The sequence below is a fragment of the Neopsephotus bourkii genome, unplaced genomic scaffold (assembly GCF_033783945.1).
Source record: "Neopsephotus bourkii isolate Nb327-2 ecotype Australia unplaced genomic scaffold, CSIRO-AGI_Nbou_v1 NB_565, whole genome shotgun sequence".
NCBI classification, from domain to species: Eukaryota; Metazoa; Chordata; class Aves; order Psittaciformes; family Psittacidae; genus Neopsephotus; species Neopsephotus bourkii.
The window spans coordinates 374,923-400,240 of record NW_026901066.1 but is presented as its reverse complement, the minus strand read 5'-3'; the positions used below and the strand labels follow the sequence as shown (position 1 = coordinate 400,240).

Sequence of the window (25,318 nt, the reverse complement as noted above, 5' to 3'; positions counted from 1 at the left end):
CGCAGTGGAAGCCAGTGAACTTAAACTGTGACATGAATTAGATTTGCCAATAAGAGAATAATCCACATTTTGGTTAAAAAGCCAATGTAGCAGATCTAGTATTTTTATTTAGTAGTCTGTAATGCTTTCTGCTACAGACTAATAAAGGTGAATTCCTCACCTCCACATAATCCAAATTCTGCAAACACAAAATTCTCTTTCACACCGATTTGAAGCAAATTTAATTCAGTTTATTCCAGTGAAGCTATTTCTGATTGACATGGGTGTAAACAATACCCTTTGTCTTTTCTCAGTCATGGCCTTTGACCTAGGTTACTTATTACTGAGCAAATTGAGTCTTCTGCTAGTGCAGATCAATGACATAATGTGATGATCTTGCAGGGATCTCTTTTGCTTGACTGCTTTGAAATTAAAACTGAGGTGAACAGTGAAGTAGGTGTTCTAGAAAATCAGTAAATATATACTTAAATAGGCCAACCAAGCACTAATCCCTAGTTCAAAAGGCAGATATATCATGATTTTTCAACAGATCTCAATTTGGTATCCAGCTGGCATTAATATAACTCCCTTGTCTTGGATGTTTGGGCTGTTGCCGATTAAATATGTAGACTTGGGTGTGAGAATTTGGCGTACATGTTGACATTTTTAAATTGCTAACAGAACTTCAAGGTTAGAATATTTGTATGTGGCTTGGATCAAAATTGCTGTTACAGCTCATGATTGTTCTCATTCTGATTCAGCACCCACTTTAGTGAAATCCTAGGATTTAAAGACGTTTTCCATGGATTTTAGTGATGTGTCAAACAACTTTTAACTTACTGGCTTGAAAACTGTGAAAGAGTTTGTCAGTCCCCTCAGGACACACCAAAGAAGTCGAAAGAGGGCAGTGGAAGGTGATCAGCCTCAACTGGTTTAGATCATCCATAATGAAAATAGGACAAAACAGGAAACGTGACATGCAGTTCAGAAACTACGCTGTCCTGTGGGGTGTGGGACATGGCAATATCTGAAGGTCAGATCATGTTAGAGGGACAGGGAACTTCTGAAGGGCTTTGATCAGGAAATTACCCAAAATGAAGAACCCTGTCTCTTTACAGACCCAATTTTAGGATGCCATCGTAGGAGGAAGCTTAAAGACTCTTACTAACCTTACCTCCCTTTCTATGGCAGCAGCAGAGCGCTGTGGAGTGTTGCTGCCTGAGGGCCCACCTGAGACTGTAACCTCTGCTCTTTGGTGTGAGACAATGCAAGGTGGCTTACCTTAGCTCACCTGTATGCAGCCTCCATCTGCCTTCTCCTCTTGTTAACGGAGTCTTCCCAGTGGATTCAGAAAGATGGGACCTGAACCTCATTTTGGTTATATTTCTGAGAAGGTTATCGAAAAAAAGTGGTATTATTTTTCAACAGTAATTAATATTTGACAATTTCAGCTATATTTCTAAATTAAATGCTATAGTTTTACTGGATTTTTTTTCTCCCATTAGAATTTTCTGTGCAGTTCATATTTGTGTCTTTAATAAACTCATAATAAAGAAATGTCTGACAATGAAATATGCTAGTTCCATGATTTTTTTGTGTTTGATTTAGTTTAGGGTGACTGGGAAAAATAATGTTAACATCCATTTCATAGCTTTATTTTTGTATTGTATACAAGGGTGTGATTAATTATAGGCACTTTAACTATTAAACTCAGGCTTCAATGGCATGCAGCATTTTAATAGAAACCTTCCCAAACCAGATTTGTTACAGTGGACTTGAATTAAGTTTCTTAATTGTACTTCACCAAACAGGTATACATAGTCCCCATTACTGAGATACTGAATATATCAGTATAGGACTGAAACAGGTATTGCATCTCTATGAAAACTTTTTAATTTGGAGGAAGAAGAGTTGTATTTTCTAACCAACCTTATTAAAGGATTTTGCAGGGGGTTTTGTTAATGTGGATCAGATGATATGTACCTGTTTATTCTGATCTATTTTGGATTACACATACTCAGGTATATGTTCACAGTAGCATATATGATGTTTGTACAATGAAAGATCATTTGTAACCACTGACTTAGCCAATTATTTGCAACTGTGTTTTAAAACTACAGGATCAATGTCACATTTGTTTTGCACAGTCTGTCAAAGTGGCATTTACTTTATTAAATTTGGAGGCTTAAAAAGCTAATGGAGATTCCTTTTGTTCAGTGGTTTCATATTCACGTTGAGACCCGCTATTCTAATTGTATGTTACAAAACTATAATTACTCTGTGATATGCAAATAAGTCTTTTTTTTCTTTATTTTTGTCATTCATGATCTAATTGGCCAGATTTTTAAATAACACAATCCAGTGTAGGTTAAATGAAGTCAGAAAAAGTACTGAAATACATTCTATTTGAAAATTAATTTCAATTATTTTCTTGAAAAGTATTACATCTGAGATTATTTTTCAAACAAGTATCAGTAGTCCTCATTATATGTATTTCCTAGATAGGAACTGGGGTTTTACTGTTACAGATACTACCTGAATATGCAAGTACTTTGAATCAAGAAGCGTGGTGTAACTGAGCTGAGAGAAGACAACAGTTTTGATGGAGTTTGACACAGGTGCCCAAGCTGCTGATCACTGTTCATGTTGGAAAGTTTGAAATTCTTCAGTTCTTTCATACTTCCGAAAGTAAAAAGTCTCTCCTCTCTGACCCCAAGAACAATTTGAAATGCCATACTTAATAAAAATCAGCTAGTAAAGACTAACAAGCAAACGTTTGTGGTTTTTAGCTCTGAGAAGCACAGGCTTCAATTTAATTCAGTTATTTTCATGCCAGGTAGTAGTGGGGCCATTCCTGTGTAAAACAAAAGGCCCTGAAATAGCAGGGATTTGGCCTAGTGGAAAGTCAGTCTAGGATTTTGTGTCTATTTGGAAAGTTCATTTCTCCTGGGGCATTCATTCAATTGTATCACAATTGTGTTAGAAGCTTCTGCTGAAGGAACTTTCTGAGACATCTTTTATTGACTTCATGGGTCAAGAAGCATAAAAATGAAGGATGCATTCAAGACTTTGCACTGACGGGTCATTTACCTCCCTGATCTTGAAAGCACAAAGAAAGAAAATCATGGTCAGAGTACTAGCATCAGAGTTACAAAAGTGGCATTCTCTCCCTTTCTTCTTAATGGCATTATTTTTTATTTGTTTTTAGCATTTCTTCTCAAAATCAGAACATATATTTTTGCCTCTATTTGAAGCAGATGAATTCTGTGTGCACAGCTTTGTTCATATTGACCTAATACACTGTGTGAAGCAGACTTTTGAGTCCTGCCTACCACAGACATCTAGAAAATACGGGTAGCAGGTGTTCTAACCTTAATTTTCACTTGACATTTCAAGGGACATCACTTGAAAAAGCCATATGTCCTATGTACAGTCCTCCAGAGAGTATAGACAGACAGACCTACTGCTAAAGAACCCTCCTTCTTTCTTCAATCTCTATGTCAGGGGAGCCTGAATCAGTCCCCAAAATGCCTCTGTCTCTCCATGGTGGAGATCCTGGGTTATTACCTTGGACAACTCGTACACTGATCACTAAGAATCTAAGTGTTCCCAGTACCTGCAGGTTTTTGCTTTGAGCGATGTCTTGTGCTATCCTGTACTGGGATTTCTCCAACAGCAATAGAGGCAACACATCCAGCAATAGAATCATAGAATCGTAGAATAGTTAGGGTTGGAAAGGACCTTAAGATCATCAAGTTCCAACCCCCCTGCCATGGGCAGGGACACCTCGCTCTAAACCGTATCACCCAAGGCCTCGTCCAACCTGGCCTTGAACACTGCCAGGGATGGAGCATTCACAACCTCCCTGGGCAACCCATTCCAGTGCCTCACCACCCTAACAGGAAAGAATTTCCTCCTTCTATCCAATCTAAACCTCTCCTGATTAAGTTTTAACCCATTACCTCTTGTCCTACCACTACAGTCCCTAATGAAGAGTCCATCCCCAGCATCCCTATAGGCCCCCTTCAGATACTGGAAGGCTGCTATGAGGTCTCCACGCAGCCTTCTCTTCTCCAGGCTGAGCAGCCCCAACTTTCTCAGCCTATCTTCATACGGGAGGTGCTCCGGTCCCCTGATCATCCTCATGGCCCTCCTCTGGACTTGTTCCAACAGTTCCATGTCCTTCTTATGTTGAGGACACCAGAACTGCACACAATACTCCAAGTCAAGTCTCACAAGAGAGACTTGCTGGTCACACTCCTTTTGATGCAGCCCAGGATACAGTTGGCTTTCTGGGCTGCGAGCGCACACTGAAGCCGGCTCATGCTCATTTTCTCATCGACCAGCACCCCCAAGTCCTTCTCCACAGGGCTGCTCTGAATGTCTTCTCTGCCCAGCTGTAGCTGTGTCTGGGATTGCTCCAACCCAGGTGTAGGACCTTGCACTTGGCATGGTTAAACTTCATGAGGTTGGCATCAGCCCACCTCTCAAGAGAGTCGAGGTCCCTCTGGTTGTCATTCCTTCCCTCCAGCGTATCAACCGAGCCACACAGCTTGGTGTCATCGGCAAACTTGCTGAGGGCGCACTCAATCCCACTGTCCATGTCAGCGACGAAGATGTTAAACAAGACCGGTCCCAACACTGATCCCTGAGGAACACCACTCTTTACAGGCCTCCAGCTGGACATTGAGCCATTGCCCACAACTCTTTGTGTGCGGCCATCCAGCCAGTTCTTTATCCACCGAGTGGTCCATTCATCAAATTGATGTCTCTCCAATTTAGAGACAAGGATGTCGTGTGGGACAGTGTCGAACGCTTTACACAAATCCAGGTAGATGACATCAACTGCTTTACCGCTGTCCATCAGTTCTGTAGCCCCATCATAGAAGGCCACCAAATTGGTCAGGCAGGATTTCCCCTTGGTGAAGCCATGCTGGCTGTCACCAAGCACCTTGTTGTTTTTCATGTGCCTTAGCATGCCTTCCAGGAGAATCTGCTCCAAGATTTTGCCAGGCACAGAGGTGAGACTGACTGGTCTGTAATTCCCCGGGTCATCCATTTTCCCCTTCTTGAAAATGGGGGTTATATTTCCCTTTTTCCAGTTGTCGGGAACTTCACCTGACTGCCACGATTTCTCAAATATGATGGCCAGTGGCTTAGCAATTTCGTTTGCCAGCTCCTGCAGGACCCACGGATGGATTTCATCAGGACCCATGGACTTGTGCACACTCAGATTTTTAAGATGGTCTCGAGCCAATTCCTCTCCTACAGTGGGCCCAAGGTCTTCAATTCTCACAGTCCCTGCATCTGCCTTCCAAGACTTGGGTGGTGTGGTCAGAGCCTTTGCTAGAGAAGACCGAGGCAAAGAAGTCATTCAGAACCTCAGCTTTCTCCAAATCCCGTGTAGCTAGCTCTCCTGAGAGCTTCCTGAGGGGGCCTACATTCTCCCTAATCTGTTTTTTATTTGCTATGTACCTGTAGAATCCCTTCCTGTTATCCTTAATATCCCTAGCCAATATAAATGACTTTGGTTTTGTTCCATGTAGTTTATCTCTGAAGATCTAATTCAAAGCCTGTTCAAGTCATTAGCCTTCAAATTTTAAACAAACAAAAAACCCTAAACAAAACCCCTTCAGTCCTGCAAGTTGTAATTTCTTTGTGTGCACTAATAAATCATCTTTTCTGTCTAGTAGCACTCAGCTACCTGACAGCATCACTAGTGATGCTAATTTCCACAACAGGGTTCAGCAGTTCAACCTTACTGGGTTACTAGGAAGTCTTTTGACTTGCTCTCTCTGGTCTCTTCCATCTGTATCCACTTTGAATAAATGTTCTCTAAATACCATCTTTTAAAACATGTTACCTTACATTTACCAAACATGAGGTTTGTGCTCTGCCACGGCAGAGTTACACTGAATTTCCTTAGTAACATCTGAGCGTGAATCTGTTGTAATTACAGGAATCTTCACAGCTATTTTTTATTACCATAAATAATTGTTCAATTGGAAATATTCAGTAGGTACTCCAAAGCATTTATATCAGCAACAATATTCAACAACTGATAAAGTCAGAGCTGTATTATCACAAAGATTCTAAAAAATTTTGCTTACACAATTGCAACATTTAGTAAAATAAAGAATAAATAAACACTAAATAATATATGCTTATATTATTACATTGTAAGTGTCTCCTTGCCTTATAAAATAAATGTCCTCACTGTTTTAGGCCTGTTATTGTTTGTTTTCTTTTGAGATACAAAGAATGTTTGCTGATAGGATGGTGTTCAAGGGTGGATTCTAGAGCACACAAAGAGAAGATCTGCTCTTGAAACCACTCCAAAAGTTTTGCTCATCCAAGCAAAGTATAATAAACCTTCACCTCAGCTGGAGGTCTCAGCATCAGAACAAAACACTGTTCAATAACAGCTTTCAAAGACATGTTGATATTTTGCATTTGATTCCACTGAAGAAAATTACAAACTACTGATGGGCAAACAGCTAACATAAAAGAATTCAAATTTGTTGAGTTTTAACTTGAACTGTATTCAGTAAAAAGACTGCATAAATCTTGGCTGACTTTGGGCTATGTTTAAACTGACTTTTAATGATGACCTTTATTTCAATGACAGATTAAAAGCAAGTAAAGGTATGGCTCTTTTTCATTTAAAGCTTACTGTGATGATAGGAGTGAGAATTTGTCTGAGTGAAGTTATGGGGTTGGGTCATTTACCAAGACTGAATTTGCTTTAATTATTTATATTTTTTCCTGAGCTAGACTTAGTTACCCTCAACTGTTCTGACATGCAGAGATTCTGACAACCATGGGCAAAAAAGTCTCTGCTGGTGCAAAACTATTAATATAGGTGTCCTAGATGTAAAAAATAGCTTTTTATCACAGATACAGTATGGTGCACGAGACACAAGTCCGTAATGTGCTATTTATACATCATGAAATGCAAGACAGCATAGGGAAGGACTGAATTTGGCCATTAGTTTAATCTTATTAGGCATTTTATTTTTTCTTGGTTTTCCTTGCAAGGCGGATTTCTCCTTTATTACCAGTGGTACTTTGGAAACTTTTTTTTTTTTTTCTGTACTTGTATTTCATAGAATTTATTTTTTTTTTCTTCGTCAGATCTGCTTTTGTCTTATAGGGAAATAAAATTAAAAGACTGGTCTGTTATCTCATGTTTCAGTTAAGTCTATCATATATTTGCTTAGGGGTAAAAAAGGTTGAAGAAAAAAGGGAAATGTCAAAAATGAATAATAAATGGCGTATAAACAGAAGCAGATTTTCTGTGATATGTTATCTCTGATAAACTTGATAATGTTTCCCAAATGTGTTGCCTTGGTTCAGATCCAAATCTACTGGTCAGACTGTATGTGCTATTTTTAATTTTACTGCTTAAAAAACTTTACATCATCTTCTAGGAATTCTCTCCTACTGCATTGCTGTATCTAGTTATTTGTAGGTTGAAATTCATCTTAATATAGATTCATATAAAACATGTGTTACCACAGAGGCAGCAAAAAGACAGATCTGGGTGGGTAAAACAAGCTGGATTTGCAAGGAAACTCTTTTTCTCTTATTAATGAAATATGTTTTCCTTTGAGGTCACTTTGCTGTTTGATATTGTAGACTCCAAGGTCCTTCCATTCAGTAAACTTTCCTTGCCCTTTAAACAGTGAAATCAGAACGTCAGAGGCGAATACAAACAACTAGGGACAGGAGGACTGGAAATGTTTAGGATCCACAAAAAGCTTCTAGAACTTGGCAGTGAAACCAAGAGGTATTCCAAAGGAATTCAGCTCTTTGGAACACTTAAAACCAGAAATTGTCTCCTGTAGGTACGGCTGCACTGACTTAGTGGAATTATTCTACTCTAGATTGATAGTAGTGAAGATATTTTTAAAGAATCTGGGGAATCATTAAAATGGTCAGGGAAAAGAGAGGCTTTCAATGGCACATAGTACTGGTACAGGAAAACAACCCTCATAATTGAAGCCTTTGCAGTGTTACTCGCTGCTTTGTCTGTCAGCTAGTGTTTTTTCACTATTTTCCTATAGCAAGTAGTAGATGTGCTGCAAGTAATGACCTTAAATATTGAGTTTGTGCTTCAGTGCCCCAGCCTTAGCTAAGTGTTTGGAGTAGACTGGGCCTGATGAACTTCATAAGGTATCTGATGAGCTGACTTAGCACAGACTGTAGTTACACGTAGGAGAAGTGACGCAAGTGCCTGAGTTTAAAATTCAGGAATTAAAAACAAGAGCCCAGTTAGAAAATGGGCCATGTCAGACCACCATGTCAAAGTAGTATAGTTTCCTTAATACAGTGGAAGAAGTAATAGGGGAGAAGCAGCAATTTTCCACTGTGCATTTCTAATACTACCCCACACAGATTGCACAGGTTGCCGATAAATAGCTAAAGAAATATGGTCTAAATAGATCTGTTACAAGGTGAATAAAAGCCCTTCCATGAACACAGACACTCCAGCTGTGCAACTGTATGGGGCCACAGCACAGGTGTGAGTTCTGAGTTTCTTGATGCCTGGCATGCTTCAGTAGCACCCCATGCCCCAGTACCCAGCTCAAGTCTTTGCTGTGTCAGGTGTAACAATGCAGTTCTGAAGGCAGAGAAAGAATAAGGATATGGGTATAGCCAAACCATACCTGTCAACCCACTGGCCAGAAACTAGACCAGTTCAATTTATTAGTAGTGCTACAACATTTTTATGTAGGCACTTTGAATTGTACTCTAGGTAACTGTGGTTCAAGACAGAGATGTTGAGTGGAGAAAAATATATGGTTCATCAGTCAATTTTTTCATATTCCATTATACCTTCTGTGTAGTTAGTCCTTTAAACAAACACCAGAACATATTCATATGCATTAAGGAAAACATTCCTTTTTATTAAATGGTATTATATAAAACTAGCCAGCTGATGAAATGCAAACTCTGCCATGCAGTCTAAAATATGAGGGATTTACATATCATCTCTCATCCCCTGCTGAAACACTGTAATTGATTTCATATACAAGAATTTATCCTGATTGAATTTTGTGAACATTAAGGCAAAATACTAACATTCTAACAATAATGTTTTTAAAGCTTCTGTAGAAATTAATGGGTAAGATATCCTGGCACTGTTTTTCACTGGGAAAGCCACATTTTTGCCTTTGCCAGTTCTTACAGCAGGAATAATTATGCAAGACTAGATCATTTCATCAGTGAGTTAACAGGGCTTGCATAAGTATACTGGAGTCAGAAATTGCACTTGTTTTTCTTCCTGAGTGCCCTTTGACTGTAAGAGTGGTTTGCTAAAGCCATTTATTATAATTAATATAATCTGAGAAAGGTGAAGCGTAGCGTAAGTGAATGTGGATAAAATGTTACTCCCTTATTCCTGCTATATAATTATTATCAGCAGGTAGTCAAAATAAGTAAGAAAAGAACAAAAGAGAAAATAGTTACCCTGATGGATGTAATAACCATGGGTGCCAAGCAAGAGCTGAATTTTGTGAATGGTTCTTTATGCCAGTTGTATAACTTCTTGATCTTACCTGGGGAAGGAAAAACCCTTCTCTCTTTTTAGCATAAGCTCTTCAGAACAATGTTTTGGAAACAAAATTAAACCAGTATTACACATTTTGTGTTTTCTTCTTTTTTTTTTTTCTTTTTTTTTATATGCCTGTAGAGTAAAACCAGGGGGGTGTGATTTATGGCTGACATAGGGTAAATGCTGAGCCATGGACTTCCCCACCCTGGGATTCACTTTGCTGCTAGAAGCCGAGGGTCTCAGGATCTGTTTAGAGAAGGTCATGGCCCCTAACTGGGGCTGATGTAACTGTGTTCCTGTAAAGTACAGGCTGGTTTCAGAGATACTATTTGTGTGCTGAGTCCGAGCTCTGCTAAATCCTGCAAAGAGGCCAAAGAAGGAAGCAGGACACAGCAGCAGTAAGAATAAAAAGATAAAAATGGGCTGTGTATTGGACTGGGGAGGGGGAAGCGGCAAAAACACAAAAAGGCCTCTGAGTGAGCTGGAAGAGGAAACAATACAGCTTTATACAAACCATGCTCCATGGAGAATGATGTGTGTGCAGCTCAGAAAAACGGTTTCCTCACTCAGACGCTTATGTAAACATGGCTTAGGAGCCTGAGTCCCTTCTTTTGCAAATTGTTTATATTCTAGTGTAATTCCATTAGTTTCAATGACATCAAAAGGTAATTCTAGGGGGAAAAAAAAAAACAAACCACCCAAACCAAAAAACTTTCATTTAATCTAAATGCTAGGAAAAGAAATTATCCCTCTCGTAAAAGCCTAAGAAAAGAAATCTCACATGTTAGATTTACATAATGTTTTTCCATTCATAGTGGGAAGGTACAACAGCAATATAGGAAACCCTACAGGCTTTGTACCCTGTTGAAGTATGAAAAGCACAGTACATCTTTGAGGTGCCTGTCTGTGAAAACCAATTAATATAAAGCCTAGATATAAGAAAGAATGCTATCTAGGGAAGGCAGCTGAGGTCTTTGGTGAGGTGAGCCCTTCCATAAAGTTTCCACCTGAGTAAGGATTATTTGAAGACTGAGGAAGGACCTCAGTGTTGGGTTGAGCTGTGGATGTGCAACATGAGAGGCATACGCCCTCTACCCATGTTATGTAGGTTGGGATTTACACTTGTGAGGACAGATTTTTTGTTTGTTTTGTCTCCTGCCTTGTGTGAAAAGACAGAAACTGGAGGCTGTAGGTGAAACAATTGTAGGACACAAGGATTACTACAGATGTTACCTGCAGTAGGCATTGGCAGCAGGCTGAGTATCAGTTCCCTGACTTGCAGAACAGCCATCTCTCTGGTTTGCCCTGATACTTAGTTATAACCAAACTGAAGCAGCAACCCAAAATTCACATAGGTAGGATAGAGGTAGAGGATCAAGATGGGGCTCTCTTAAGAGTCAGCATAGAAATAAACTTGCAGTCTTGCAGTACATCTGCAATGGCCATTTGTATTACTTAAGTACAGTACTTCTATTTAATCCTATTTTAAATGAATTTCCCATTTGCCAAGATTATTTTGAATGCCATTTCTGACCTTCAGTGTATTATTGGGTGCAATTGCATGGTCCCTTTACAATGTCTGTGGCTGAAAGGGCATCATCCCCACCTGCCCCTAGCTCTGTTCATGCATTTCCACCCTGTTCTTTGTTCTGAGCCACGTGTCATGTCACTTCACAGTTTACAGTATGCAGTTGAAAATAAATCCTTTCGGGTTTTTTGGTCACATTATTTTCAACTGCTACGTCAATGATTGTGTCTGAGGGAAAGAATAGGCTGGGGAAAATGGGACCATGTTTCACGAGGAAGCTGTACCCAAGGCTTTCTGTTGCATTCTCAGTCCTTCCCACATTAGTGTTGTCTATAAAGGTAGACTCTAAGTATGTTTTTACTTTATGAGATTAATTGAAGTGAATTATTTTGGATTAACCTGGATTTTTAGGTAGTGGGGTTTTATTTTGTTGGGTTTGGTTGGGTTTTTTTTCATTTTTATAGGCGTGTTTGTCTATAGGCGTGTTTATAGGGGTGCTCATGCTAAGTTGATAGCCTATAAAGTCTCTAATAGACGAATTCATAATAAATACTTCCTCTTGAACATCCACGTGTTAGACTAAAGAGGTAGATTTTAAGATTTCACTCCTATGTGGAATTAATGCTCCTAATATGGACAAGTACTGGGTGTGCAGTTTGAGTGTCCATCGACAGGAGTTTCATAGATGTAGAGATTTTAAATTAAGAAATTGTCTGAACCAAATGCAAGGAATTTATTCCATCCATCTTCAAGGATTCTGTGTCTAGTTTTTAGGAACAACTTCTTCCCATCATGTTAAACCATCTCCTGAATTGACACAGATTAGACTAGCTTTATTTAATGAGCAACTCTAATTTATCTAAGTAAATGATGTGGCCTTCCAAGCGCTGCATTCTGAGTCAAAATACTGGAAGTTTATACTTGAACCCTGTTTAACTGCATTGTCTGTGTAGAAATACAGGCGCCTATTTTCAGTGTGGTATTGTAACACTTTAAATATAAAAAAAAAAAAAAAACCAGGAAAAAATAGTAGAAGACAGGGAAGGTTTCAGTGTAAGCTGAGAACCGAAGGCACTCTTTGCCTAACAGTGAGGCCACAGCACCTACAGAACTGCCAGCACTGGAAGCACTGATGACTGGGATCCCAATTTGCAAATATACAGAATCTGCAGTATGGGTTTTAATTGTACTAGTTTTGTGCTAAGTGTGGAAGATTTTAGATGCATTAGTCTATGAGGCCAAGTATTAGGTGCTGAAGACTTGAGGTGTGCTTACATGCTCCAGGTCTGGTCCTCAGAGTGAGAATGATAAAATAAGTGATGGGTAATCTGCACTGAATTCCCAAACAGAGTATCATTTCATCGTCATTGTCAAGGCGTAAACAACTTCAGATAGTTTTGTCATTCCCCCTGCCAAAGGCAGAGGGGTTGGATCTAGATAATCTTTAAGGTCCCAAACTATTTCATGATTCCATGATTACCATAAAAAAGAGCTGTAGGAGCTTAATAGTGCCACTGTTTTGAAGAGAGAGGATTTACCTCGCTGGTGGAATTTTTTACTCAATTCTAAAATTAAAAAAATGAAAAAACAACAAAACCCACAATCCCCCCCCCAAAACAAAACAAAACGAAACAAAACAAAACAAAACAACAAAAAAAGGCAGGAAGTGGATAAGAAATATGTGCAACTTCACTGCAAGATGCAAGGCATTTACCTGAGGAGACCCTGGTTTTGGAGGGAAGAGAGCTGAGGTGTGTGGGTGTGAGCCAAGCTATGATCTTTGGCATGCGTTGTTTCCAAGCATAGACATAACCTGAGGTCATTGGACATGTATTTCTTACTTCCTTAATACCCAGTTTGCAGATTAAGTTGAGGAAATATGAGTTGCATTTACCACCTCTTCTCTTACATATGAGACCTGTGTGTGTGGTAAGGGCAGGATGGTTGTGGCTTTTTCTGCAAACACAGTAGCCCACAGCTGGATCTAAGATGAGGGATAGTGACATGGCAGAGTTTGCCTCCATATGCAGCAGGCCCTCTTGCAATAATTAAGCAGTCTATCTGGATGTGTCTGCATGAGTTTTATAATTTAGATCAGAGGAATGGATTTTCTGAAGCAACTCTCTTGTCCATGTGGTGGGGCTGTCTTGGAGCATATCTTTCCCCTGATACTAAACCAGGAGTTGTGATCCAGAAGTTCACTTCAGAGCTCTAGCTGCTAATGAGTATTAAGTCCATGTCACCAGAATAGATCTGGCATTAAGTAAAACCTCCAACATACGTATACAAGGGACATCATGGCAGCTCTTCAGGTCCTCCATTCCTCTTGAGCCACACAACTTCTTAAATTTCATAGAATTGTTAGGATTGGAAGGGATCGCTAGAGATCATCTAGTCCAAGGGTTTAACATAACCAAAGAATGATCAGTTAACATTTTTTGACTTCATGCTTTGGCTCTTTTTAATGCAGACATTGAGTAGGAAAGGGCCAAATTCATTTTTGTTTAATGCTAGTCAGAGCTTTAGTATACGCTTCCTTATTGCAATACTGTTTACCATAATCAGCAGAACTATTTTACTGTAATCAGCAGAACACTGCTGGTGGTAAAAGGTGCAGCATCTTCACTGATCTCCTAGCAGTTATAAGAACATGTAACTTGCATCCATATTCACCTTAAGAAAATATTTGTATCAAGCTTACCAGAGCCGCAGCACTTCAAACAGGAACCAGCAAAAATAAGAGCCTCACTGGAAATGAAACTGAAAATTAAACCAAAAACTAGCAAAGTCCACCTTCCCTTCAACCAGCTGAACTCCTGCCCATGAACATCAGTTAGTAAAGCACACTGGTATACAACATCTTACTTCAAAAATAATTTGAGAAAACTCATCTTCCCTTTTAAATCCCTACTGTTCCAGTGCTGCATAATAAAACAAAATCCAGAAGTGCCCTAAAAACTGGAATTCATTGAAAATTTTTACCACTTCATTGAGAGATGCTCCACTGGAGGCAATTTCACCCAGATGAACGAGTTAGGATCCAGTATAAGATGATCATCCCAACGTGCCAAGTGTATTTGGAGAAAAGAAAGTTCTCTCTCTGCTTTTTCCTTTGTTCATTTTCTTGTTCCTAGCTATTGCTTGTAATAATTTCCAAGTGTGGGCCCCTGATAGGGTGAAACAATTGAGAAGTTTTTTTGCTGTCAGCAGCAACCTGAACTAATTTGCTTTACTGGCATTATGCAGGATAATGTCTTGCACAACTGTGAAGGCTTTCTTGGGAATATTTCTGACAAAACCTACTGGAAGTTGGTTTCATCACAATATAAAGATGTTTTCCAAATTCTGTGCTGTATATTCTCAATCAGAAATAATTAACAGAGAATTATAATCTCATTAGGCAATCTCAGTAATCCAAAATTAATATATGTGTATAGAAAACTGCTCATAGCAATGTTTTTCATTAGTGAGAACAGTAGGGAACAAGTTGAAGCCTCAACACATGGACAGGGACTATATATAGAAAGATCAGATACTGTAATTTATGGAAACATATTGTCAGGGCAATTTTAAATAAATATTATGACACATCTAACTCTTATCAGTTCAGATAGGCAAACATTAATGGCCCAATGTTATATAATATGGTAATGTTCCTTGGAAAAGGGATAAATGTTGCACAATTCCCCTATGTGAATAGTTTCATTAAAATAATCAGAACTGTATGATTTTAATCATGTATGACTAATAATAAAAATTAATCAAATTTAATTAAAAATTTAAAAAATCTAATTTAATCACAAATCATGTATGACAAACCAAGCAGGTTCTTAATTGTAATGTAAGATTTAGACTCTGCCCAGCAGTGCCTCTGTGAGTCATGGTGAAGAGAGGTATTCCCAGGATTTCTGTTCAGCTGTATTCAGTCATCCAAGCCAAATTCTTTGCACTGAATCCAGCAGCTCTACGCAAGTGGAGGTTTTACCTGCTAGAAATGTCAAGATCACCTGTGATTTCAAAGCAAACATTATGTGCTTGCAAACAGTTATGCTCCACCACCCTACACCCTTTAATAAAAGCTGGTCTCAGGAATGCAGAAATAACAGCACAAGGAAGTGAGCAGGCTAAAGGGGGGTGTGTGAGGGAACTTGTAGGGTAACAGTTAAAGAACCTTGCCTGAGTCTCAAAACGATTTGTTAATCGCAGTAAATTAAAAAACTGCTTAAGCCATTTGTCATTGAGATTAGAACCACTCTCTGTAAAGCATCACAGGAAAAATTTCATAAATACCACCAGTTTGTGTCTTAAACTGAGCAGAAAAGAGTGTTTGCATCAGCCAAATTCAAAAAACAGCATGGTGGAAATGCCAGAAATAGTTTGGGAACAGGCACGAACCTTACTGGCAATCTGCTGTCATCTTTTGTAAGTTATAGAAATAGAAGAATTGGGTTTGGGCTTTTTTTTGTTTGGTTTTTCTTTTTAGAGAAATCCATATGGCTTGCAACAAGATTATTCAATGAGAAGGGTAACATTTGGTATGCAATGCCAACCAGACTTGAATTTTTTTAAGGTCTCTCTAACTTTGTATCAAATCCAAATTTTCCTAATTTAAAATAGAAGTGTCACTGCCTAAAATGGCTGCACTGCTTTTCAAATGACCTGTTTATGTTCTGACAAAATCTAAAGAAAATCTGTTCATCAGCAATAGAAGTGCTTCATGAAATTAGTCAGAACAAGTCTGTGTGTTTTGTGAAATCAGGAAATTGACACTCTGAAGGAACAAAACAATCCAAAAGCTGACAATCAGGCTTACCGTTGTACCTTTGAAGGCTGTAGCAGTTCACCTCAACGTTCTGTCTTGCTGCTTTTCAAGTCCATCTTCCTGTCATTTATATTAATGCTTTCTCATTCATTTTGTTATTCAGCTTATTGGCATGCATTCTTCATTGCTTACCTGAAGTCTGAATTTATAAACCTGTCAGCTGTGTAGCACTGTAACTCAGAGGCCTCTGTATTAATCAGTTTTGCTGTGTTTTACTGAGGTATTGGTTTTTGTGTATTGACTAGTAAGGTAGGGAATACACATCAATCAAGGTCTATCAGGAGCAAGCTCAGGCAGTTTTTTTGTTGCTTCCCCAAGCTTCTTTTTGTCTCTGCATCATCATCTACAGGTTCAATGACTCCACCATACGTGCACATCAAGTTTAGTCCTCTCTGTGATTTATCCTGGAAGCATACCCTCCTCCCCTAAATTAGCTATGCTAAATAACTGCATTTGCAGGGAAAACACACCCTTATGCTGATGCTTGAAAAAGGCCATTGATGTGGTATGTCTACACCACTTTTAATGACAATATAAGCATTCTAAATTTTGTACACATAACCCTTCATTAAATTAATCTCTTTTTAAAGATCGCCCATTCTTCAGTCCTTATCCCCCCCAAGCCCAATTAATTACACTATTATCTCTTTTATAATATTTGAACTTAATCCTTCATGATCCTTCTCATCTCTTTATCTGAAATAAAATAGAAAGTGAGTGAAAAAAAAAAAAAATCCGTGTGAATCTGCAGGGAATTTCCTGCGTTCTGGTAAGAGATCTTTTTTTTTTTTCTTTAGCTTACAAAGTAGCACCACTGTTGTGCTACCAGAAGTATTAAAGCTGCTTTTGTTTTTTCCCCTATGTTTTATCCCCTATCCTAGAAAGGATGAGTTTGAATCACATATCCAAGAGGCGTTTAGGTATTTCAGAGCATCTTGGAATTTAGATGATATTGAGGGGAGTGGTTGAATCATAGAGTTGAATGTTTGTATCACTGGAGAGCTAAACAAGCTCATGAAAAGGTATGTGATGGGCATTTCCTCAGGTAGAAGCAACTAGACTGAAACCAGGTTGAATCGTTTATGTGGTTTTGGACAAGTGTCATGGGCACAGACCAAAATCCTGCAAAGGCAAGCAAGACATGCAGAAGGTTGAATTCAGTGGTCCAGGAGGAATCCACTGTTCACACTCTAGTTCCTGTCTAAGCGTCTCCATGCAGGAGCCCCAAGGGATACACTCCATGGTCCTGTCGGGAGGCAGCGACGATCATGAAGCACAGAGCACCTGAAGTGACGGAGGCCCGAGCACGGCAGCGAGGCGCGGCGGGGTGATGAACAGGGACCGCTCGCAGCGCCACGTAGCGCCCCGTCGGTGTCCGTCTGTCCCCTCCACACGCGCGTCCCCCGGCTTGGGCCGTAGGTGGTGCTGCAACACCGGAGGCCGCGGTCGCGCAGCGGCGCCGCGCAGGCCAGCGCGCACCCCCCAGCCCCGTCCCGGACAGCGGGCTGAGGGCGCAGCGGCCCTGGGGAGAGGGGAGTCAGGGCCTGCTGGGGGCGAGGGGTGGGATAATGGCCGCAGTGTGCCGGGCCATAAACCGCGCAGTGCTGCGGAGGACGCGGGGAAGTCGTGCCGGTTTCTGCTCATCCATCACCTGTCAGGGCTCAGCTCCAGCGGCCCCGAGATGAAAGAGCTCAGCTTTGTCTATTGTCTCTCTCGCCGGTCAGTCTGGAACCGCTCCCGCGCCGGAGCCTTGATGTTAATCCCAGTGAACTGGGGGGCTGTCAAGCCAACGCGCCGGCAATTTAGTAAGAAATCATTTCGGGGCAGCGCTTCACTGACTTATCTTCCCTATCGTGTCGCTCCATCCCTTTGCAAGCCGCCCTAATCTTTTTCCCATCAGGAACAGGGCTCCGGGGACTCGCTCGCATGCGCCCACAGCCCCCACCTCCTGTGGGATCGGTGAAATTATGGGCTGTGAAAAGCTGCATATGGCTTCCTGCAAGGTTAGGAGGGGGCAGCTTTTAAGTCTCTACACCTACAGCAAATGGTCCCTTTCTTAGCAGGAATAGCTGAGAAATGAATGTCATTGCCTTACAACATGACCCATGTAGTTTCCCTCTTTATGTTTGCTATTTCCCTCTTTACATTTGTTGCATTTATTACTTTTACTAAGCATTCTTATCATGCTTATTTTAGAAAGGAAAACCCCACTCTGCCTCACAGCATCTTTTTTTTCCTAGGGTTTGCAATTTCCCTCCTTACCTGATGTTTAACATTAAGAGCTTGGTAACTTTATCTTGGGAATCTTAATTAAAGAATAGAAATAATCTCCCAAAGTTTGGAGTATCAAAGCTCAGTGTTATGGAGAAGCTGTAGTTGCATACATGCTAACCTGTGTCTTGATAACCAGTTCAGGGCTTTTTCTTGCTTCTTAACTTCTCAGCAGATGAAGATTTTTACCATTAGCTATTACAGATACATACCAATGCACTAGTTTTTTGTTACCTGTCAAGCAGATGATAAACTTGAAAATGATCTATTATATGTACTACTGAAGCGTCAGGACCTGTGTCTGAAGTTCAGTTAGATCTGAGTCTGCTGGAGTCATCTTTGATTCTGCAAGAACATCTTGTCCCAGCTGTAATTTGTACACAGACAACCTGTTTAAGAAGCACCAAGAGTGGTGACAAGTGGTGTCTCCCAGTTGTCTGTACTGGGACCACTACTGTTTAGTATCTTCATTGATGACATAGACAGTGGGATTGAATGCATACTCAGCAAGTCTGCAGATGACACCAAGCTGAGTGGTGAGTTTGACACACCTGAGGGACTTGATATCCAGAGGGAAATGGACAAGCTCAAGAAGAAGGCCCATTTGAACCTCATGAGATTCAACAAGGCTAAGTGCTTATTCAGGGCAACCCCCAGTTTCAGTGCAGACTGGGGGATGAAAGGATTGAAAGGAGCCCTGTGGAGAACTTAGGAATGCTGGTGGATGAAAATCTGAGCATGAGCTGGCAGTATGCACTCGCAGGCCAGAAAGCCAACTGTATCCTGGTCTGCATCAAAAGGAACACAGCCAGGAGGTTGAGGGAAGTAATTCTGCTCCTCTACTCTGCTCTCAGGAGACCCACCTGTGGTGCTGCATTCAGCTGTGGGACCCCTAACATATGAAGGACATGGACCTAGTTGAATGAGTCCAGAGGAGGCCACAAAGATGACCAGGGGGCTGGAACACCTCTCCTATGAAGACAGGCTGAGAGAGTTGGGGTTGTTCAGCATGGAGAAGAAAAGGCTCCAGGGAGACCTTATTGAGGCCTTTCAAAACTTAAAGGGGCCTTATAAGAAAGATGGGGACAGACTTTTTAGTAGGGCATGTAGTGATAGGACAAGGGGTAATAGTTTTAATCTAAAGGAGGGAAAATTCAGATCTGACGCAAGGAAGAATTTTTATACAATGAAGGTAGTAAAACAGTGAAACGCTTGTCAGGCGTGATCATTGCACAAGCATTGCAGGGCTCCTGTATGCTCCAAGAAACACACATGAACAGGGGACAGAAAGCGAGGCTGCAAAAAAAGTCCTTTGGTATAAGCAAGTACAAGAAGCAAACGCTATCTGCAAAAATCATGCCTTTATACAAGGTCTTGAGCTATCTTAAATGGAAAGGCAGAAAGTCCTCAGAGGACTAAGAGTTCTGGAAATAAAATCATGTTTTCAATGGATATTACTCCTGCATGTCATCAATACATTATGGTAACAGGACTGCAATTTAAATGGTATGAAAAGAAGCAAATGTTTTTTTCATATTAGCATCAGCCTCTCAATATTATTTCTTCACCAATAAAAACAGAGTGGTCCTGTCTTGCTTAGTGAACACCTTGTTGCAATGACAATGGCAAAGGAATTCTTGGTTAGTGATTCTTTGGATTGATTTTTTTTTGTTGTTGTTCTGAAAATCTTCTATCTTTGCCAAACTCTACTCTTCATGGAGCTTTTCCAGTGACTTTGGTTGGTGCAAAATTCACTTAATGACATGCTTTTTGAAATCCCACCTTAGAATGTCCATTTAGAAGCCACTGGAAAATGCAGATTGTAATGGGAAAACATCATCAAGGTTGACAGATTGCTGCTGGTGCATATTCATGTATAATAAGGGAATATGTTTTTTTTTTTCTTTTACCTCAGGTTTTACAGAAGTAGGGAAGAATGGTCTTGCAAAGAGATTTCTACACTGCAATCTAAGTGTAGACTAACACTACCAAGGTAACCTTTTGAGATTAGTGCACAGGAGGTCTAGATGTGCAGTCATCATAGACACACATGCACAGCATGGCTGTATTTGCATGCTGCTAGCTTGAATTAAGCTCAAGATGAGATTTTATCTCTCTTGGGTGCAGAATAAGAATACTCAATTCCCTTAGAATATTGAGGATGAATTGATTATATCAGCTCCACCATATTAAAATAGGAACAAATATAAATAACTGCAAGCCATGTTGAAGTGCCACACTTGAAGCATGTAATTCAGAAAAGGAATTTTGCAAGCAACAGTTCAGCATGTGTCACTCTGCAACACCTGATGGCCCATAGAAACCTCTCCTGACCTAGCCTTTGTGTTCATAAACTTCTGATGATCACTGTAGCATAGCATATTTACTTGAATTCCTTAGCAATATCATATTAAGAGTGTTCAGTGGTTTCTGCCCCAAGATGGTCTAAAATACCAATTTCCTACTAGTGTTCTTATGCCTTGCAACCAACTGGTATTATCTAAAAGAAAAACATTTCTTGCAGATGTGCATTTTCTGCAGCAGCAAAAAAAAAAAAAATGCCCAACAGCAACAAAAAAGTCCCCAAACCCACAAACAGACAGAAAAAAAAACACCACCAAACACCTCCATAATCCAGAAAGGCCACTTTTCTCAATAACACACAAGGCTTGTTTGTGTGCATAAGCTTAAAAATGTATTATTTACAAGATAAGCTGTGCTGTATACAGGCTAGGAGAAGACCAGATTGAGACATCTTACTGAGATGCATCTGCACTGGTCTGCAGTCTGTCTCTTCATCCTCTGATATAGAGTATGGTGGCCTTGCAAAGGAGTTCTGGTGAGAAACAAGGTCTTTTGGGTGAGGTGCAAACCCTTAGGGTGGAAGGAGGGTTTAGGAACAGAGCCACTGTACAGGCTAAGTCAAAGTAGAGCTCAGGGTATCACTGCAGTTTTTCTCCTGACAGTTGAAAGATGTCTTTTCTGAATCAGGAGATAACTTGTTAGTACTTTTTTCTATCATAGTGACATTTGACGGCATTTCAGAAGTGCATGAGCAACTTTGATGAACCTGACTACTGATTTTGCTCTATCCCCTGTGACCATAGATTCATAACTTACCATATGTCAGCTGAGTGGTGGCAGCTGGCTCTGTGTGTGCTTGTAGTTTGTAGCAAATGTAGTTAAACTGAGTCACACCAGACCTCAGTGAAAAGGTAATACTTTTATGTTATCCTTGGCAGTACCAGTGGGTTACCATTAAGTATGCAGGACCTCTGTGGTTCAGCTGTTGCATAGTCACTCATTAATATTCAATAACTTGATCATGTGGCAGAGCCCTCAGTTTTCTTTAGGTCCTTTTAAAACATCTTTGTCAGGGATTGTGCCTTGCAAGGTACCTGCCACCTTGGAAAGGTGTGATTTTCCCAGGAGTTTAAGCCCGCTGTAGCTGGGGGATATTCTGTCCTTGATACTGTTGTGAATCTATGTAAGAAAAAACCTCAGATCCCACCATGGCCTCTGGCTGGTACAGTAAATCTGTAAAAATCACTCCTGCTGAGAGGTGTGGATCCACACAAGACCTATGCAGAATGTAGATCACATAGCCCTGAGAAAACTGCCTGGGCTACACAGGAGAGAAACTGTAGCATGCACAGAATATGTAAGAAGGACATGTGCAGAAGCAGACTCTTCCCCCACAGGTGGTTTGTGAGAGTTAACATTTGGTTTGTGAGAGATTCAACCACTGCCTTCCCCACCTCAGACTCGTAATGCCTGGAGGGGAAGATGCAAGCTGTTCCTTGCAGGATGAAAGAACAACAGAGCTGGGTGGCCCAGGCAAAAATAAGTTTTACCAAGGAAATTTTAAAACCTAGGCATTTAAACCCAGGATGTTGTACCCTTTCTGTCAGCTAAAGTGGCTTTTTATGGATATCAGCTCATGGGGCTTGACTGAAGTTATGCCAGGAATGTCAGATAGGTCAGCTGGGTGCTGAACTGACATGTCCTAAAGGAGGTGAGACATGATCCAAGAGCAATACCAACATCAAAACATGTGTTAGGGTGTGTCAGGATAGAAAATGATCAATACCTACTGCTTCTAATAGTCCTCTCAGTGCAGCAGCACTGAGCAGTCCGTGAGATGTTTTACTGATGACACTATGTGCTGTGAGACCAATTCCATGGATAAAGATTTTCAGGTTTGCCTTATGGCCTTTCCAATAAGGAGTAATTTTTTTTTCAATAAGAGATGAATTATTGGCAATCCTTTTAAATTATAATAAATGTCTGAAATAAACCTTACCTAATTTAGCTTTAATAGGAAGGTAATTACAGAGCCAATGCATACTTATTGATTACTACAATTGCATTTACTGGACTTCATCATCTACCTACTGTTACATGCACAGTCTGTGAAATCTTTCAATTCATATTTTAAAGTCTTAGAGGGAGGTCTGTATCTTATTCAGGTTAAAGTCATTGCTACATACAGGAATCCATTTTCAGTTGTTCAAAATTTTTCCTGTTTTCTGGGCTGTTATTTTTAAGCCAAGCATTCAGGTGGAATTCTGTGCATATATATAGAAAATTTTGTCGAAAATTCCTCACCTGTTTCAGAAAACTGATACATTAGTTTTAAGAAAAGTATATGATTTTGTTGATGTTACAGAGGTGATTTACTTTAAGTAATCCAATTACCCACATCCTGTGAGGCTTTAAATTTGGCAGGGGCACTCTGTCTTTTACAGCACCTCAGTCCTCATCTTCCCACAGCAGCACGGGATGTCACCGCATTCTTTATGTAAAGTAATTCCTTCTTCTTATTTCATTGTCTTCACTTTTACAGACCCAGCAGTTCTCAGGCCAAATTTCTTTTTTTGTGTCTGAGCAGGAGGTTTGGCCAGAGACCTTCCAGAGCTCCCTCCCAGGCAGCTGGTTTGACCTCTGATTCCCCCTCAAGCCTCACTGCTCTTCACAACCTGCTCACATTTTCCTTCCACTCTCCCGCCACAAGCGTTTTTTTCCTTTCCACAGAAAGCTAGTGTCAAGTTCAAACTCTCATATTTCTGAAGCTTTTCTGTTCCTCAACTTTATTGTGAATTCCTTTTCCCTACACTGTTTTTTGTTTTTCCTGGGATCTTTCTCCTTTTCTGAAGCACATCACTGTCTGAATGCTTCTAAATTCCTGTAGTAGCCCACTAAAAAGCCAGCTTTTTCCCTACAGGGGACCAAAAAAGATTACAGAGCTTGGAGAAGCTCCTTGCAACTTCACCCACACACCTGCACAAGGGTGAGGCTTCGTTTACTTCCTCCAGGCTCACTCTTCATGACCTCATTCAAAATCATGACTCAGATAAAACTCCCCTTGAAATCAATGGACTAATTAAGAACTTCTGGACTGGAACCAAACATCTTGTTGCAAGCCTAATCAGGGATGATTATAAGTTGATTGTCTACAGTAAATAAAATAGGCCTTCATGGTTTTCTTTCCTGCTTTCTCGAGAAGTTGAGAGTGACTGCAGGAAAAATGTTTGTGTTGATATTGTTTTGTGCATGGCTGCTTTGTGAGTGTTCAACACTGGACAAATTTTCTTGCTGAATGAAAGAGAAACAGATTTAACCCCCCAAAAACAAACAAACAAAACCCCAAAACAAAGCAAAAAATGAAACCACACCAAACCAACAAAAAAACCCTCCAAAATCGAAACGTGTACCAAAATTCACAACATTCTTTCAGTGGATGTGCCTGGGCTCATTTCCCAGGTGACAGGGTAGAAAAACCATTACTTTACCCAGAGTAACTTAAAAGTTCTTTTGAGAGGAGTGGTAGAAAAATCATTAGAGGACCCTTCATGAAATTGTAGTTCTGGTCATATGCTTCATTTATGTTACTTTTTCAGTTCTTTGAACTGTATAACAGGCTGTTGGCTTTAACTTCCCAATGGGATCTGACCAAATAACACTGAAAATCTAGGGGGAATTTTGATGAGGGTTGAACAGTTTATGGATATTGTGCTTTTTGGTAGATTCTTGAAATAAAATTTAATTGTGAATTCAAGAATTTCAACATAAACAGCTATATGCAAAGAATTCAATAGTAAGTGCGAACAGTTTGGTATAGTTTCTATAAGCACAGGAATTTATTTAACTCTGTGATTATTGTTCAAGAAAACTGGTTTTCCTCAGTAGTAACAAATTAAACTGGTTTGTACTTAGATCGATGTTACAAAGACCTGACTGCTGATATCGATAAGGCCAAGCAAGCTATATTGAGTATTTCCACTGCAATCTGACGTATGCAGATTGTGTGACAATTTTCAATGGACAATGTCAAAATGCTAAAAGTTGTCATTTATAACTTTATTTTCTCTCTCCATGACCTGTTCACAGACAGCAGCTTTCCAAAACTAAGCACAGAATAGTAGTTTTTTGTGCAATGTGTTTCAGATGTGGTAATCTTCCTCTGATTCCATTTCTTTCCTTGACTAAGTGGGGATGTTTTTGGCATAACATTTCTTAAGAATAAGATCCACAAATATATAGCAATTCTCTGCTGACATCTGGGAAGAGCTGGTTTTAGTCTATGTACCAGCTCTGCCAGCAAGCAGATGGGATCACCATTTTGACTGGATCATAGCAAAGGACTTATTCTGAGACTCCTACTACAACAAAATCCACAGCAATGAGTCTGAGCCAGTGGTTCTGAAGCCATGCATTATAATTAATATATATTGATTATAATTACAGTGATTAAATCGGGGGGGGGGGGGGAAGATTTGGAGAAAAAAGAAGTTTGAGGGTTTGGAGCTTTTTTAAAATTATAGAACAAAATAAGAATTCTGCAAATAGTATCATGTAGTCTATAAGAAGTTAGACTTTCTTCTGAATGCAGTTTATCCTGTCTCTGTGACCTATGGAACTGTATTAATCTTAATATTTTATATTTTAGTACCTTTATACCTAAAAAGAGAAAGTAGTAGTTTACAATGAAACTGTTAGGCAGTGAAGAATTTTACAGGATGAAAAATGATATAGGATTTCAAGTCACACAGAAAGGCTGTGACTAAACCAGGAAATTAAGCCAGGGTAGTGCTTTCCTATTTGATTGTCACTCTTAAAGTTTACTAAAAATAAGGGTTAAGTAAGTAACTCAGAGAGCTGG

At 39.9% G+C, this 25,318-nt stretch overlaps 1 protein-coding gene across 1 annotated transcript in view; it reads left to right on the top strand.

Annotated features, from left to right (window-relative positions):
* Positions 1 to 2,741, top strand: part of CYRIA (CYFIP related Rac1 interactor A) — a 59,862-nt gene extending 57,121 nt beyond the window's left edge. The window contains exon 14 of the mRNA XM_061351172.1: positions 2,508 to 2,741. The gene's annotated coding sequence lies outside the window, so the exon portion shown is untranslated. The remainder of the gene's footprint in view (positions 1 to 2,507) is intronic.
* Positions 2,742 to 25,318: the final 22,577 nt, after the last annotated feature.